This window comes from Diceros bicornis, chromosome 30 (assembly GCF_020826845.1).
Source record: "Diceros bicornis minor isolate mBicDic1 chromosome 30, mDicBic1.mat.cur, whole genome shotgun sequence".
NCBI lineage: Eukaryota > Metazoa > Chordata > Mammalia > Perissodactyla > Rhinocerotidae > Diceros > Diceros bicornis.
In genome coordinates this window covers 1,631,743-1,648,127 of record NC_080769.1, presented here as the reverse complement: position 1 = coordinate 1,648,127, position 16,385 = coordinate 1,631,743, and the positions used below count along the sequence as shown (strand labels likewise).

At 38.9% G+C, this 16,385-nt stretch overlaps 1 pseudogene; it reads left to right on the top strand.

Moving 5' to 3' along the window:
• The first annotated feature begins 7,972 nt into the window (after window positions 1–7,972).
• Window positions 7,973–16,385, top strand: part of LOC131394242 (peroxynitrite isomerase THAP4-like) — an 80,384-nt pseudogene continuing 71,971 nt past the window's right edge.

The window sequence follows — 16,385 nt, the reverse complement described above, 5'->3', positions numbered from 1 at the left end:
ACCATTAACAATACACACACACGCACAAAGAAATCCTCAAGTGTAAATCCAATAAAATATTTACAGATATCTGTGGAAAAAAATATGAGACACTCTTAAAAGCAATAAAGGAAAAAATAAATCAATTGAGATATATTCCTTGCTCATGATCAAAAGTCACAATATTATTTAGATGTCAATTCTTCTTAAATTGATCTAAAGATCCAGTGCAATTCCAATAAAAATCTCACCAAGCTATTTTGTAGATATTGACCAACTCATTTGAAAACTTGAGTAGTCTAGACAATCCTGATGAAGAACAAATTGATGAACTCACACTTCTCAATTTCAAGATTAATTACAAAGTTAAGAGACTGTGATTTTTTCAATACTACAATAATCAAGAGACTGCGATATTTTAAAATGAATAGACACAGAGGTAAATGAAAAAGCATGGAAAGTCCACACATAGACCTCTGCAAATACAGACAACTTGACCTTTGTCAAGACAATAAATGCACTTCAACATAAAAAAAATTGTCTTTTAGTCTTTAGTCTTTTAATCTCTTGTCATCATCAACCAGTGGTGATGATACAAAAGGACGACCCTATGGAAATAAATGAACAAAGACACAAACTTTGCACCTTAGACATAAATTTATTCAAAATCACTCATCAAATTAAATATAAACAGCAAAACTGTAAAAATCATACTGGGAAACATAGTAGAAAATCTTTATTATTTATAGTTTGATGATTAGTTTTCATATACAACACAAAAAGCACAATCCATGAAGAAAACAACTGATCATCTGGACTTGGTTAAATTTAAACTGTCCAATCTGGGAAAGACAACATTCACAGAGTGGAAAGGCAAGCTCCTGACTAGGAGAATACATTTGTAAAACACATATCTGAAGAAAGACTTGCATGCAAAATATTCAAAGAACCAGTCAAACTCTGCAACAAGAAAAGAAACTCCCCAAATTAAAATAAATAGACCAAAATATGAATAGACAAGTTACCAATAAAATATATATACATGGGAAATAAGCAAATATAAATTGCTCAACAACAAGAAATTATTGGAAAATAAAGTGCATTGTGCATTAAGAAAAAGCAAATTAAAACATCAATGAGATACTCTACTCTTCCAGTAGAATAGCTAAAAACCAAAAACTGACAAAAGCAATTACTGGTGAAGATGTGGGACAATAGCAAAGCTCATTCATTGTTGATAGGAATACGCACAGTACAACCTCTTAAGAAGACACCTTGCTAATTCTTGTGAGGCTTAGTATCACTATATGGTGCACCAATTGTGCACCAGTGTATTTCTCCAACTACCGTGAAAATACACATCCACACACAGGTCACTAAGAACACCTAAAAAGCAGCTTTATTCACAATGGCCAAAACCTAGAAGGAATAAAGATGTCCTTTAACAGGTGAATGACACTCAAGAGTGTGAAACTGGGTGAAGACACTTGAGGCAAACATGGGCTACAGGCACAGGATAAGGGAACACAGGAGTGCGGACAGGGGCTAGAGGAAGAGTAAATGAAAACACTGGTTGTCTAGATGGGCTGGAGGCACAGAGAATGTAGACAAACACAAGCTGGCATGGGCTGAAGCACAGCGGACAGGCACACTCAGGGATGGAAAGGGATGCAGACACATGGAGTGAGAGAGACGTGAGGTCTGGTATCAAATGTGGGCACAGGAGATAGAGACACTCGAGGAAAGATACATGCTGCAGGTACGTGAGAGAATGACATTAGTTGTCTGACATGGGTTTTAGAGAGAGCAGATGGAGACTCTATGGGTTGGCCTGGGCTACAGGAACAAAGAATGGAGACTTTTGAGAGATGATATGGACTGAGGGGAGATAAAATGTTGACAATACAAAAGGGCAGACATGGGCTGCAGTCATATGAGATGGTGACACTCGACACAAGATATGAGCTTCAGGTGGAGGGATGGAGACACACAAAGGCTGGCATGGTGGCAGACTCATGGGCTGGAGACCCTATGGGGCAGACATGGCTTGCAGCACAGAGTTTAGAAATATGCTAGAGAAGACAAGAGATACCAGCTACATCTGTGCTTAGAAGGCAATGGTGTGTGGCCTTAAATGAATGTATGAGTATGGAAGAAAGACAGGAAATCCACAATCTCAGCTTCTGTCTCAAGAATTAAAAGAGAATCACACTGGAAAAATACAGAGTGGAAACAATAATAAAGATAAGAATCAATGAAATAGAAAAATATCAAGGAAACATATCAGGTTAAAAGTTTTATGTAAGTGTTAATAAAGTTAATAAACCACTAGCAAAACTGATTAAGGAAAAGAAAAAGAAATGAAAGACAAATGACCGGTATCAGAAATCAAACAAGAAGTATTCTCTACAGAGTGCTTAGATCTTAACGAGAATCACCATTTTGTGAAATACTTAGGACTACGAATTAGACAACAAAGGTCAAAATTCACTTTATAAAAAACCAATATACTGAAACTAACACAAAAAAATAACATAAAATTGGAAAACTCACATATCTACTAAATAAATTGATTTGTTAAAACGTCAAGCCAACTAACCAACAAAAACAACAAACACTTTCCAGAAGCAAAACTCTAGGTCTGGGATTATTAACTATTCCAGACAATAGAGAGAGGAAGGAAGGAAAGGTTCAGATTCCAGATTAGACTGAACACAAAACTAATACAGATTTTATTCACATTGAATACAGTACAAAGATGATTCTTTACCACACAGGACCTCTGAAGTCATCTTTCCACTATACTACCAAATAAATTGAACCTAGAGAAGAACTGGAGGAAAAAAGCACAACACTTATTAAATATTTTTAATACAGTAAAGAAACTGAGGTTATCTAAACTGAAGAGGAAAATACTAATAGGTGACAATTACCATCTTTAATGTATGAAGAAGTCCATAGAAGGCTAAATTTATTTATTTATTTAATAATTTAATCTATTTATTTTCCCCCAAAGCCCCAGTAGATAGTTGTATGTCATAGTTGCACATCCTTCTAGTTGCTGTATGTGGGATGCAGCCTCAGCATGGCCCGAGAAGTGGTGCGTCAGTGCGCACCCGGGATCCGAACCTGGGCCCCCAGCAGTGGAGTGCGTGCACTTAACCACTAAGCCACGGGGCCGGCCTGAAGGCTAAATTTAAAAAGTGGATATAAAGTGAAAATTATTTAACTGAACACAAAGAAAAATTTTATTATATGGCAAAGTAATATAGCAGACAATCAACCAATCAATAAAAAACCAATTAATTAATGTATATCATTGATTAGAGATATTCATAATCAACAGAACTGGTTTCTGAAGGTTGTGGAGTCTTTGTCCCTGGATACTTCTCAGAAACGAACATTAAGCCATTTGTCCTGGATAGACTTTAGACCTTCTCCTGCTGGGGCTCAAGGCCCCTTCAAGTTTCTTCTGTAATTTTAATCTAATGCTAAATTAAATGAGAGAAGGCATAGTGAGGTCCAATATGAGTATGCTCTTGGGGGTTCATTTGAGGAGTGGTGGAGAAACAGTAAACACACCCAGGATGCCATAGGGTTCTGAGAAGCAGAGCAATACAAGTCTGTAAAGGGCTTAAGACATATTAAGTCTTCAGTAAATAACCATTGTTATCACTAATAATTCATTTCCAATAGTGTAGATAAAAGAAAGTTGGCTATTCTGTCAAAAAAATCTTACTCAAAAATGTCTTAATTGACTGAGGATTAAATAATCAAAGCTGGTTTTGTTTTTAATATTCTTTCCTAGCCAGTAGGGGTCGACGGAAGCAAGCAAAGGAATTGGGCAACCCTTAGGAGAGTGTCGGGAGAAGAGGGAGAATCTCCCTCTGCCCTTTCCCTTAAGGTTCTTCTGGCTGGCCAAATAATTAACAAGACAGGTTAGCAGGAGAAAATAATACCAAGTTTAATAACATGTATACATGGGAGAAAGCAGGGACATTGCGTTTCTCAACACAATAGCAGAAATTCTCGTCTTAAATACCATGTTCAGCCAATGACAAAGGAGGATGTTGGGGGTGGGGGGAGTCAGTTACAGGAGATTACCACTAAAGCACAGTAAACAAGAGTAAGGTTATTATACAGCTTTAAGGCCTCAACTTCCACATTGATAAGCCTCTAGAAATGAGGCCATCCCCCTCTCTTCTCAAAACAGAGAGGGAGATACCTTTACAAATGGAGATTTCCCTTATAAATGTAAATGATTGTCTGCCAACTCCTCGCGAGGTCATCCAGAGAGTGTGGCCAGAGAGACAGAACTTCTGATAAGAGGGGCTTGTTGGTGCCTTTTCTATTGTAACCTCTATCCTACATTATCTTTACAGCCATCATGATAGATCTGTTCCAGGAAGGAGTTACTATGTCAAATTCTTTAGGCAGTTAGTGGGGGAGGTCAAATGTCTCTAGAGAAAACAACCAAGGTAAAGAGAGAGATTTCAGGGTGGCCAAATCTTGATCTCCCACAAGAGTCACAAACCTTGAACTCTGAGTAATGTTTGCTTTAGCCCCTGAAAATTCAGGAGCCTCTAGATCCAAATGCCAACACATTCAAGTTGTTGGTGAATCTTGATTAAGATTTTGATACTTTTGGTTGTCTGCTCAAGCAAAGCATCCTTTGAAACCTAGGGTTTCTAAGCCAATGGTTCTCAATGTGTGGCTGGTCAGCAGAATCACCTGGGAAACGGTCAGAGACATAAATTCTCGGGTCCCCGCATCCTACTGGATCACAAACTCTGGGATGGGCTCAGCATTCTGTGTTGTAGGGGACCTCCACACGGTTCTAATGCACACTGGAGTTCGAGAACCACTGTCTTAGGAGAAGCCAGTCCTATGTACAACATAGGGTTAGCAAGGATTCCTCTCTCACGAGGGCTTCTCCTGAGGCCCCATGGCCAATATAAGGATTCTCCTTTATGGCCATAGGAAGAACTATCGGCTCAACTCCAGGCAGCCATCTTCAGGAATTTTTCCAATATGACGAGGAGCTCTGAAATTTGGATTCTAAAAAGAAAAAAATATAAAAATATGGTTCAACGTTCAAGAAATTTTCCTCCTTCAGATTGAGGGTGGAGAAGTAGCTGAAATAGAGAAATTTTTCCCAGAACACTGATCTATCATTTCTTGATGGAAGCCACTGAGTTCCTTCAGTGGAACTAAACAATGACCAGGAAGGTTACAGTTAGTCTGATGTGTTAGAGGAGAAAGAAGCACAAAGATAAAGAAAAAAAACAAAAACAAAAACAAACAGGAGAGAGGAAGAGTGAGGAAGGGAAATAGACACAGCGACCATCAGTCAGAGGTGGTGAGAGGAGGGGAAAGGAATAGAAGATGCAGAGGGAGGGAAGCAGGTGCCCCTCGGTAGGAAACATACCTGTGGACACTGTGCACGGGTGGCTTTCATAGAAAGGTGTAAGGTTTCTAAAAAGAAAGAAAATAAAAACAAATCCACCCAATTTAGTAACTTGTCCTAAATATTAATTGATCAGGTCTCATCACTCTGATGTCTTCCTTCTCCTTTATTTCATTCTTGTCTCAAATTCTATGTCCTGCCCTTGTCTAAGGCTTCAGAAACACACCGCAATTCAAATTCTCACAATGTGAACTGTTTAAATCATTTCAGCTTCTTCTTTCCTTGCTCTTCTGCACATAATAAATGCCCTACAGTGTTAGATCACCTTTTGGTGCCTTTCAAAAAAACTTTAAAAAACTTGATTCTTAAAAGTACAGTTTTAGGGTTACAGAGAATTGAACAGATAGTACATAGAGCTCCATACTCCCACCGCACTGCCTCTCCCCTCTCTCCCAAGCCCCATCTCCCCTGTTATTAACACCTTGCATTAGGTTGATACATTTGTTATAATGAATGAACAATATTGATACGTTGTTATGAACTACAGTCCCTAGTTTGAGGGTCACTCTTTGTGGTGTACAGTTCCATGGGTTTTGACACAGATATAGTGACATGCAGCCAATATTATGTACAGAACAGTCTCCCTACCCTAAAAATCCTCTGAGCATCAGATTAGCTCTTAATGACTTTTTAAAATATTAACAGTTGTCAGAATAATGTAAATTTTTACGATGAAAAATGTTCCACAGGTGCTCAGTTTTGTTAGTCTCATTATTATGATCACTATTAGAAATAATGAAAAAAATGAACACCTATATAAATAGCAAAAATCATAGAATTTTAAAGATCAAAAATATCTTGAAGATGAGGAAACCCCCTATTCTTCAAGACCCTGCCCTCCAGTCTCTCAGCTTTCTGTGTCATCTCATTTGTCTGCCTACTCCACTGAGGAGAAAGAAAGAAATCAATAGCAAAAAACAAATTTTGGTTCTAAGTAGTCCTCTTGAGCCCAATTTAATCAAGCATGGATTCTTTTTCATTGTCTATTTGCATCAGGAACATAATTACTAGCTGGAGCCTAATTTGAGAATATTCATTATGAATGAAAGCTGTCATATCTAAGAACAGAATGGAATTCACTGATGCTTTATTCTTGGGACATTTGTAGGATTAAGTCAGGACACACTGTGAGAGTGATAAATTTAACTTCTGTATATTTTTCTTCTCCAAGACCCTGGATTTCGGCCACACTTTATACCCAGGTAATTTGCAACAATGAAAAACAATTAAACAATGACCTTGAATATTTTGCCCTCAGATTCATTAGTCTTTAAAATATAAATTGAGCAATTTAAATGTAGATGACTGAAAGACTATGGAGACTTCTAGAATGTCACAGTAGGTCCTTTAGAAGTGAAGAATTGACTCTATAAAGCATTTCTATTCTTTATCATACATTGAAAATAGTGCTACTGTGACTGTGTTTTAAAGAGGATAATGGCAGGCTTTACTTTAATTTGTACTGTGAGAGATCAAGATTTGGCCATCCTAAAATCTATCTCTTTACCTTGGTTGTTTTCTCTGAGGGACATTTGACCTCCCCCAACTAACTGCCTAAAGAATTTGACATGGTGGCTCCTTCTTGGAACAGATTTTCTATCATGATGGCTGTAAAGATCATGTAGGATAAATGTTACAATAGGAAAGGCACCAACAAGCCTATCTTATCGGAAGTTCTGTCTCTCTGGCCACATTCTCTGGATGGCCCTGCAAGGAGTTGCCAGGCAAACATTTACATTTATAAGGGAAATCTCCATTTGTAAAAGTATCTCCCTCTCTGTTTTGGGAAGAGGAGGGATGGCCTCATTTCTAGAGACTTTTCAATGTGGAAAGTGAAGCCTGAAATTTGCATAATAACCTTACTCTTGTTTACTGTGCTTTAGTGATAATCTCCTGTAACTGACTCCCCCCACCCCCAACATCCTCCTTTGTCGTTGGCTGAACTTGGTATTTAAGACGAGAATTTCTGCTATTGTGTTGAGAAACGCAGTGTCCCTGCTTTTTCCCATGTATACATGTTATTAAACTTGGTATTATTTTCTCCTGCTAACCTGTCTTGTTGATTATTTGGCCAGCCAGAAGAACCTTAAGGGAAAGGGCAGAGGGAGATTCTCTCCCTCTCCTGACAGTACCTTTTTATTTTAAGTACATTTACTTAATATTTCTCAGTCTCTTGAAAACTTTTATCACTATACTCAACCTTCATTTAAATCACCAAACCTATTTGATGAAGGCAACATGAACATTTACTTGCAAATTCCTCAGAAAATTACTAATTTAACCTTACTTTCGATGACAAATTGTAGAACTCAAACTGGATTTGCCAGGCCCCTCAAAATGGCTCATAACTGTGTGTTTGTACATTTATCTGGGAAGATATTATCTAAGGGTAATTGTTCTTCCCAAACTCTTTCTTTACCTCAAACAGCAGTACTTTCAAAGTTTTAATGAAAACGTGGCCAGTTTGGTGAAAACCAAGTGACTTGTTTGTTTTAGCATGCCAATGAGATTAAGAGAATAAGTATTTTAATTTTTCTTATTGATTATAAAAATCAGAAATTAAGAAAACAAACTTCTTTTTCCAAAGACATTTCTGCAAGTGAAATCATCTGAAAAACTGATGGCTAGCCTCCTGTTTTAACCACTAAACCCTAAGAAATGTCATACCGTGGGCAAACACTTAAGCGTTGTCACCTGTGTGAGTGCCCAGCGCTGTCACCCCATCAAGGCCACAGATCAGGGGAAGGAGTCCTTGGAGGGGAGACAGCTGCGCACTCAGCATCCTTCCTTCCTGGGTCAGAACTCGGCCCCAGCTGCTTGCTGTCTAATCTTCTGGGGAAGCAGAGAATTCTTCTGGGGACACGACACACATCGGGTGTTAAGGATGTCATAATTCTTTTTTAAACAAATGTTAGCTTGTGTGACATGCTTCTCAGGACAGGAGAAGCCACCTCAAGGGAAGGCAGATCTTCTCTAGGAGCTGACGGTCATCCAGGGAGAGCAGAGTCAAGGGCTGCACAGCGCCAGCCCGCTCCCGCTCTCCGTTTCAGGGACACCTGGGCCCCCACCCCTCCACCCCACTCCCGGCTGGCCCCCAGTGGTTCCCATTGGATCCCCGGAGGCGGGGGCATGCGCAGGACCGGCGCTCGGAGCGGCAGAGGGGCTGGCGAGCTGGAGAGCCCGGTTGCACGCACAGGAGGCGGAGTCTCTGGTGCGGTGGTGGCGGCTGCACTGGTTTGTGTGGGGGGATTGGCGGAATCCTTCCTCCAGGATTTTCAGCGCTGTGGAGCTCTCCTTTCTTCAGTGTGGAGGAGCTCTGGGCAGGAGGCGGCGCCAAGGTAGGCGGTGGGTGGCGGGCGGCGGGCTTGATCTGGAGCTCTCCGCCGCAGACGGCGGGAGCGCGGTGTCGGGGGTGGGGGCCGGGGGCCGGGGCTGCTGGCGGGCTGCCCCAGGCGGGCGAACCCAACCTCTGTCCCTTGGAGGAGCAGAGGAGCGCCGCCTGGCCGGCCGGTCCCTCTGCCTTGGCGGGGCCCCACCACGATGGGGCCTCCTGCCCACCCAGCGGAGGTGCAGGGGGCGGCAGGGAGTCGCTTGCCTTCTGCACGCGCGCCTGAGTTTGCGCCCCCTGGGACCCCGTCTAGGCCAGGTCTCGACATCCCCGGGTGAACACTTTCCTTCAGAAGACAGCCAGTGGTCAGCGCTCCTCTGCCTGACTCCGCGCAGGCTATTGGGCTCCTCATTGCGTTCTTTAAACAAATAAGCGTTCCTGCTTCCTTGGGACCACCTTTATAGAAAAACCTAATCCCATTAATGGTTTCTGATAATTGCCTCTATATTTGCAAGGCGAACTTTGAAGCCTGTGAGTTGTAAACTGCATTCAATGAATGGAGCTTTAAACAATCTTTGGTGCAAATTGTGTAGCTTCCTAATTATAAGTCACTTTCTGTTAACATAGACTGATGACTGATCAATTGATGATTGACATAATGTGTACGGAATTTTGGTTTCAGTGGAAAGGTTTTTCTTGGCAGTTGGTGCTAAAATTAAAATCGTATAAGGAGGAGATTTTTAGAAGTAATATGTAGTGTGTGTTTTGTCTCTGTACTCATTTAGAATCATAAGAATTAGATTTGGAAAGCCCATAGAACAAGAATTTTGAAATTTTGATTTGACTGATGAGGTGAAAGATCAAAAGACCAAATACGATAGGATTTCATTTATATGATATTCTAGAAAAGATAAACTGTAAGGAAAGACAACAGATTGTTAGTTGTCATTAGTTTTAATATTTAGTTAATCATTTAGTTTAATAGTTTAATCATTAGTTTTAATATTTCAGATTAAAAAAATACACTTTAATGATAGCATCCTAAATATGCTTTTGGATGATACCAGAAGTTCATAACCTATTAAATTCTGCAGTAGGAACAAATGACATGTTGGTTATTGGTGTCTTTGAAGTGTGAGTATTGGCGGTAATGAAATTTTTAACGAAGATTTTTTGGATTATGAACTACTGTTTTTTTACTAGATCCTGTTGGACATGGCATATTACAAGTTTCAAAAGGCTCTTTAAATTATTGAAGCAAGCTGAAGCTATTAAATTGTAAGGTCAGATCTTTATAGATGAAACAGGTGTGGGAGATCAAGATTTGGCCACCCTGAAATCTATCTCTTTACCTTGGTTGTTTTCTCTAGGGACATTTGACCTCCCCCACTAACTGCCTAAAGAATTTGACATGGTGGCTCCTTCCTGGAACAGATCTATCATGATGGCTGTAAAGATAACGTAGGGTAAATGTTACAATAGGAAAGGCACCAACAAGCCCCTCTTATCAGAAGTTCTGTCTCTCTGGCCACATTCTCTGGATGACCCTGTGAAGAGTTGCCAGACAATCATTTACATTTATACGGGAAATCTCCATTTGTGAAGGTATCTGCCTCTCAGTTTGGAGAAGAGAGGAGGATGAGCTCATTTCTAGTGACTTATCACTGTGGAAGGTGAGGCCTTGAGCTACGTAATAAACCTTACTCTTGTTTACTGTGCTTTAGTGGTAATCTCCTGTAACTGACTCCCCCCACCCCCAAAATCCTCCTTTGTCATTGGCTGAAAAGGATATTTAAGACGAGAATTTCTGCTATTGTGTTGAGAAACGCAGTGTCCCTGCTTTCTCCCATGTATACATGTTATTAAACTTGGTATTATTTTCTCCTGCTAACCTGTCTTGTTGATTATTTGGCCAGCCAGAAGAACCTTAAGGGAAAGGGCAGAGGGAGATTCTCCCTCTTCCCCCGACAGTTTTGGCGTAGTCGCCAGGAGCCACACTGGCTGGCAAGTTGCCTTCTCTGGCTGGAAGACCTGCCTTCTCCCTGGACTACTGCAGATGATGAGATATGGGAACGCCTGACGAAAGCCGGCAAAAGGTAAGACTTCTTACCATGTCAGCCTCCCGGAATCTCTATCTTCGGAGTCCGGCGGAAGGAAATGGTGAGAACTTTTTCTCTTTCTAAATTTAGATTGGCAGGAGAAAATATTTGGGAAACTAGTTTCTTGGGCTTTTAGTGACTCTTGGTTTAAATTTGGTAGAGTACTCTTGGTTTTGATCTTGATCCCTTTTCCTCCCAGAGATAGTCTGTTTTTTTCTTTTGTCTGTGTCTTTTGTCATAAGAAGGAAATACCATAGGGTAGGACGCAGGCATAGACCCTATAAGCCTGCTGTCCGGGCCGGCCCCACAGACTGGTGAGTTTGCGGGTCTCACCAGACCGGCGTCTACAAACTTTGCTGTGGGTTAATATGCACATGAAGTGAAGGCCAGTGCCAAGGGCATCTTGGAAGCCAAAAAGGCCGCACATTTGGTGGGCGCGGGTCGAGCAGTTGAGAGCCCTTAGGGCGCTCGCCACTTTTAGAAGACTCCCATGACAGGATAAGTTGGGTCACGGAATGGGGTAGATGACACAGGTCCCCCACCAACTGCAAGAAAATGTCCGTGCAACGACGAGGTACTCTGTAAAGCACACAGTCCCCGACCCCGCGGCACCTCCCCCGCTATGTATTATTCTGGCTCCAAGAGACCTAAGGCATGACTAAAGCTGTCATTGTGCACATAAGAAAAAGAAAAACCGGATGAGGTTTTTCCTTCTGTCTTGTTCTGTGTCCTGAGAACTTGGCTTTGTGACCAGTGAGAATATTCTCCTTGGTCTCCACCATACGGAAGGTGCATTTACCGGAGTGCACCTTGGTGGCCAGTCGAGTAGACTGGGGTTCCGAACTGTCTCTTTGCTACACCATCCTTACCGCCTGTGCAACGAAGGTCTTTATTTTTTCTGAATATCTTTGGTAGTAAATTCTGTGGATCATGGGGGCTACATCATCTGCGCCCTCACCAGGGACGCCTCTTGCGTCCATGGTAGATTTATTCTAAGCGTGGAAAGTTACCTCCGGGTCTTTCCTTAAAAAGCCTTATTGGTTCGAGTCACTATTGGAATAAATATACAACTGAAGATCCTACTCGTCAATGGCCAGACGACGGATCCTTTGAATTGGGAAAACTTCTAAATTGGGGGAAAAAAATGTTTTGAGAGCTCTCACATAATTATTTATTTGGTACCTAAGAAAAGGCCAGAAAAAGGAAGGAAAAAATTTGATTAGCCTTAAGACCTTGACTCAGGTTACAATTGAATTGAGAACATGTAAAAGCGTAAGTGTTAATAAGATTATAAAGGTTGGCATGTTTGAGCTAATTTTATATAGAGATTACATCAACTTTGCCTGAGTATGTTTTAAAATGTCTGACTGGGAATGCTTCCCTTGTCCAAAATTATAAGACCAAGACCTATTGATAAAAATTTTAATGATACCTATGTTTAAAGGTATAAGAGGTGATGAAATTTACATGAAATTTTGTAGGAAAAAACTGATGTTATTTCTATTACAGAACTGGTTAACAAAAATAGTAATTTAAATGATGGCTAATTTTATCTATCTTATGAAGTCTTACAGGCAATCTAAATAATTATTGGGAATAAGTAACTAAATAGTTGTAAAAAAAGATAAATGTTGGATGAACTTTAAACAATAATTGTGTGTTATGGTGGTTACTGCTTCCAAACTCTTATTGGTGACTTTTAGAGTTTTGCTAAAATTTATGATAAAAAATTCTCTGAGTATCATCATTTCCAAATAAGATAAGAGATTAGACATTGATTGCTAAATGTACGTTTGTCTACTTTTGGCTTTTCATTACAGGAAAACTAAAAGGTGTTTTGGGTCTATTGGTAAACATGTGTTTTATTAAAAGATTGTACTATAAAGTAACATGTTTCTAGAAGTTATGAAGTGTTTATAAATTTTCCAAGCCACAAGATACTAATGTAAAAGAAAGTTTATAATTGTTTAGTTTTACTTACAAATTAAGGTTTCTAAGGGTTAAAATTTCTAATTAATATATGTGATTGAAGCTACTAAATATTAAGAAAAATATGTCTGTGTACAAGGAAAGTAAGATGTATAAAGAAGGTGCAAAGAATGGAAATATTTTGTTTGTTTTGTTAAGAAAGATAAATTTGTCCTCAAGTACTAGAAGGGAAAAAAAAGACATGGGACAAATTCTGAATGTAAAAAGAAAGTTATAGAAGGTTTGTGGAAGAGGAATTCTGGAAAAGGAGTTTTTGTACGGTCAAGTTGGCTAAGATTGAAATGAATTTAATTAAGTAAATGAGTTTTAATAGCAGAAATAAGCTGGTGCAAAATTGAAATTTCTCGTAAAAGGATAATTTGCTTAAACTTGATAAAGAGGTTATAAAAGGTTTTTCTTTACCTTTGAGTAAGTCTACCTAAAAAAAAAAAAACAAAAAACTGTTAAAATAATTTCCTGTGTTCAAAAGACTGAGGTCTCTCTATTAAGGCTTTTTGGACTGTAAATGTTATGTTTGCTTTGACTTTTTATATTTTTGACAAGCTCCCCAAAATTCGTATCTTAAATAAAGTCTTTTTTCTCTTTGAGAATTTTCGAAGGGCCCTGGAACTTCTCAAAGAAATTTGCTCTCTTCCTATAAGGAGGAAGATACTAAACTTATTAGGCTTAGTCAGTATGTTAAATTACATAGAAAACATTGTCAGACAAGTGATGATAAGCCTGCTTAGGTACTATTATGTGGGCAACTGTTATTGACATAGGTGTTTTAAAATTGTATACATTACTGAAATTCTGATCTGTCCTGGTTATCAGTCATAATTCTGGTTATTATTATTTTAAAGTGTTGTATGTCACAAAATTAACCAAATTTCTTTGTCAATTGCCATTTTGAGGTCTTGTTGTTTACAGACTTATTTCTTTGCTCTAATGCTTTGCAAAATGTTTCAACTTCAGAAAAATTCATGGAAAGGACTCTGACATTTACACTGAAGTACAGGCTTCTGATAAACTTTCTGATAATAAAACTGAACTGGGAAAAAAAAATTACAGATATCCGATGGAGAAACTGATAAGTTCATGAAGCTGCTAACAAAAAGATTGGGATCAAGAATGGGTTACACAGGACTGAATGAACTGATTATAATTTTTATGATTTTTCATTTAAAGTATTGCTGAATTGTTAATGTTTTGTTTTTTCAGATTTAAGGAAAACTTTTTCTCTTTTCTCCTGATCTAGCTATGACTTATAACAATTTGGTAAATGATATTTTTGTAAGTAAAATTAAAATATTTATCTATTTCTCTCTACCTGATCCCTCGAATTTAAAAACTCTTAGTAAGTGAGTATTGTTGTTTTCATGGCAATATAGTTATTTGCATAAGTTCAATAAGAATCTGTTCTCCTTATAACAGGACACAATTGGAAACACTGGGTCTATTACCAAGGTTATGACTGGAACATCATATTTGCAATATAACCATACAGCTTTTGAGGAATGAAGATTGGACTTTATGGAATAAAGCCACGTGGAAATATTGGCCTGGTACCTTATGTTCCAAGCAGCACTTACCAGGATAAGTAAAGAATGTCACTTATCTGGCAGGTACAAGGAACCTCGAAATATTTTGGGGGAACCTCGGAAGAGAGAAATTCACCCAAATCTGTAGGTATTGCAGGCAAAGTCTGATGACAAAATCCTTGGCTTGGCTTTCCTGGCCTCGAGAGGCTTTTGAAGTTCAATCTGAGATTCCTTATAAAAAGTTCCAGCAAAGCAGATTTAAAAGAGCCTATGTGATCAATTGCTATTCTTGCTGTACTTATGTAAATAATTGGGTCAACTCTATTAGAACTAGACTTATTTTGCAAACTAGTTAGTTTTAATTTGGCTATCTTAATAAAAATGAGGACGATTTTAGAGAGAACAAAATTATATTTCAGTAAAAACTATCTCAGTATAAATTTGCGGATATTAGATCCTAGTTTTGTTAATTGTCTTTTGAGGTTTTTGTTTTATATCTGTTGACGGGACTGGATCCTGATTTCTTCTAGTCTCCTAAAATATCTGGCTAAAGATGTCCAAACTAACGTTTTTGATTTTTTTCCATCATTTTCATTTGAAATCACTGAAAACTGAACCTGCCCTTTTGCCTGAAGCCTTACAAACTGAAGCTGATGGACTTGATACAAACTTAAGAGATTACTTGATGACATCATCGGAGACATTTTAAACTGCAAAAGATGCTTTGACGCTGACATCTGAAATTCTTCTTCACTGGCTGTCCTCTGAACTCAAAAACTGCTTTACAACTTGCTCTAACCATTAACCTTGTTTTTCTTTTGTTTACATGGAAATGCTTCTATTAAATACTTGATTGCTTGCTTCCATAATATAGGCGTAACCTTGAGAGCCCACCTGCATCACCACCTTCCAAAATGAACTTAATTGAACTGATCTATTATCAGGACTAAGAAATGTGTTCAGTGAGATGAAACAATCTACCAACTCAGCTTCTGGACTATGAAACTTCTTTAAGTTTCAAAAGGACTGTGAAACTTGTAGTTTCAAAGGCGGGACTGTGGGAGATCAAGATTTGGCCACCCTGAAATCTATCTCTTTACCTTGGTTGTTTTCTCTAGAGACATTTGACCTCCCCCACTAACTGCCTAAAGAATTTGACATGGTAGCTCCTTCCTGGAACAGATCTATCATGATGGCTGTAAAGATAACGTAGGGTAAATGTTACAATAGGAAAGGCACCAACAAGCCCCTCTTAACAGAAGTTCTGTCTCTCTGGCCACATTCTCTGGATGACCCTGTGAAGAGTTGTCAGACAATCATTGACATTTATACGGGAAATCTCCATTTGTGAAGGTATCTGCCTCTCTGTTTGGAGAAGAGAGGGGGATGAGCTCATTTCTAGTGACTTATCACTGTGGAAGGTGAGGCCTTGAGCTACATAATAAACCTTACTCTTGTTTACTGTGCTTTAGTGGTAATCTCCTGTAACTGACTGCCCCCACCCCCAAAATCCTCCTTTGTCGTTGGCTGAACATGGTATTTAAGATGAGAATTTCTGCTATTGTGTTGAGAAACGCAGTGTCCCTGCTTTCTCCCATGTATACATGTTATTAAACTTGATATTGTTTTCTCCTGCTAACCTGTCTTGTTAATTATTTGGCTAGCCAGAAGAACCTTAAGGGAAAGGGCAGAGGGAGATTCTCCCTCTTCCCTCAACACAGGCAAAAATACAAAAAGCCATTCATCATTTTATCTTTGTTAAAAAATCAAGTAAATCTTATGTCAGGGGAAGAGGGAGATACTATACTATAGTTATTACTGAAATATAATTTTTTTCTCTAAAATCACCCTCATTTTCATTAAGATAGCCAAATTAAAACTAACTAGTTTGCAAAATAAGTCTAGTTCCAATAGAGTTGGCCCAATTATTTACATAAGTACAGCAAGAATAGCAATTGATCACATAGGCTCTTTTAAATCTGCTTTGCTGCAACTTTTTGTAA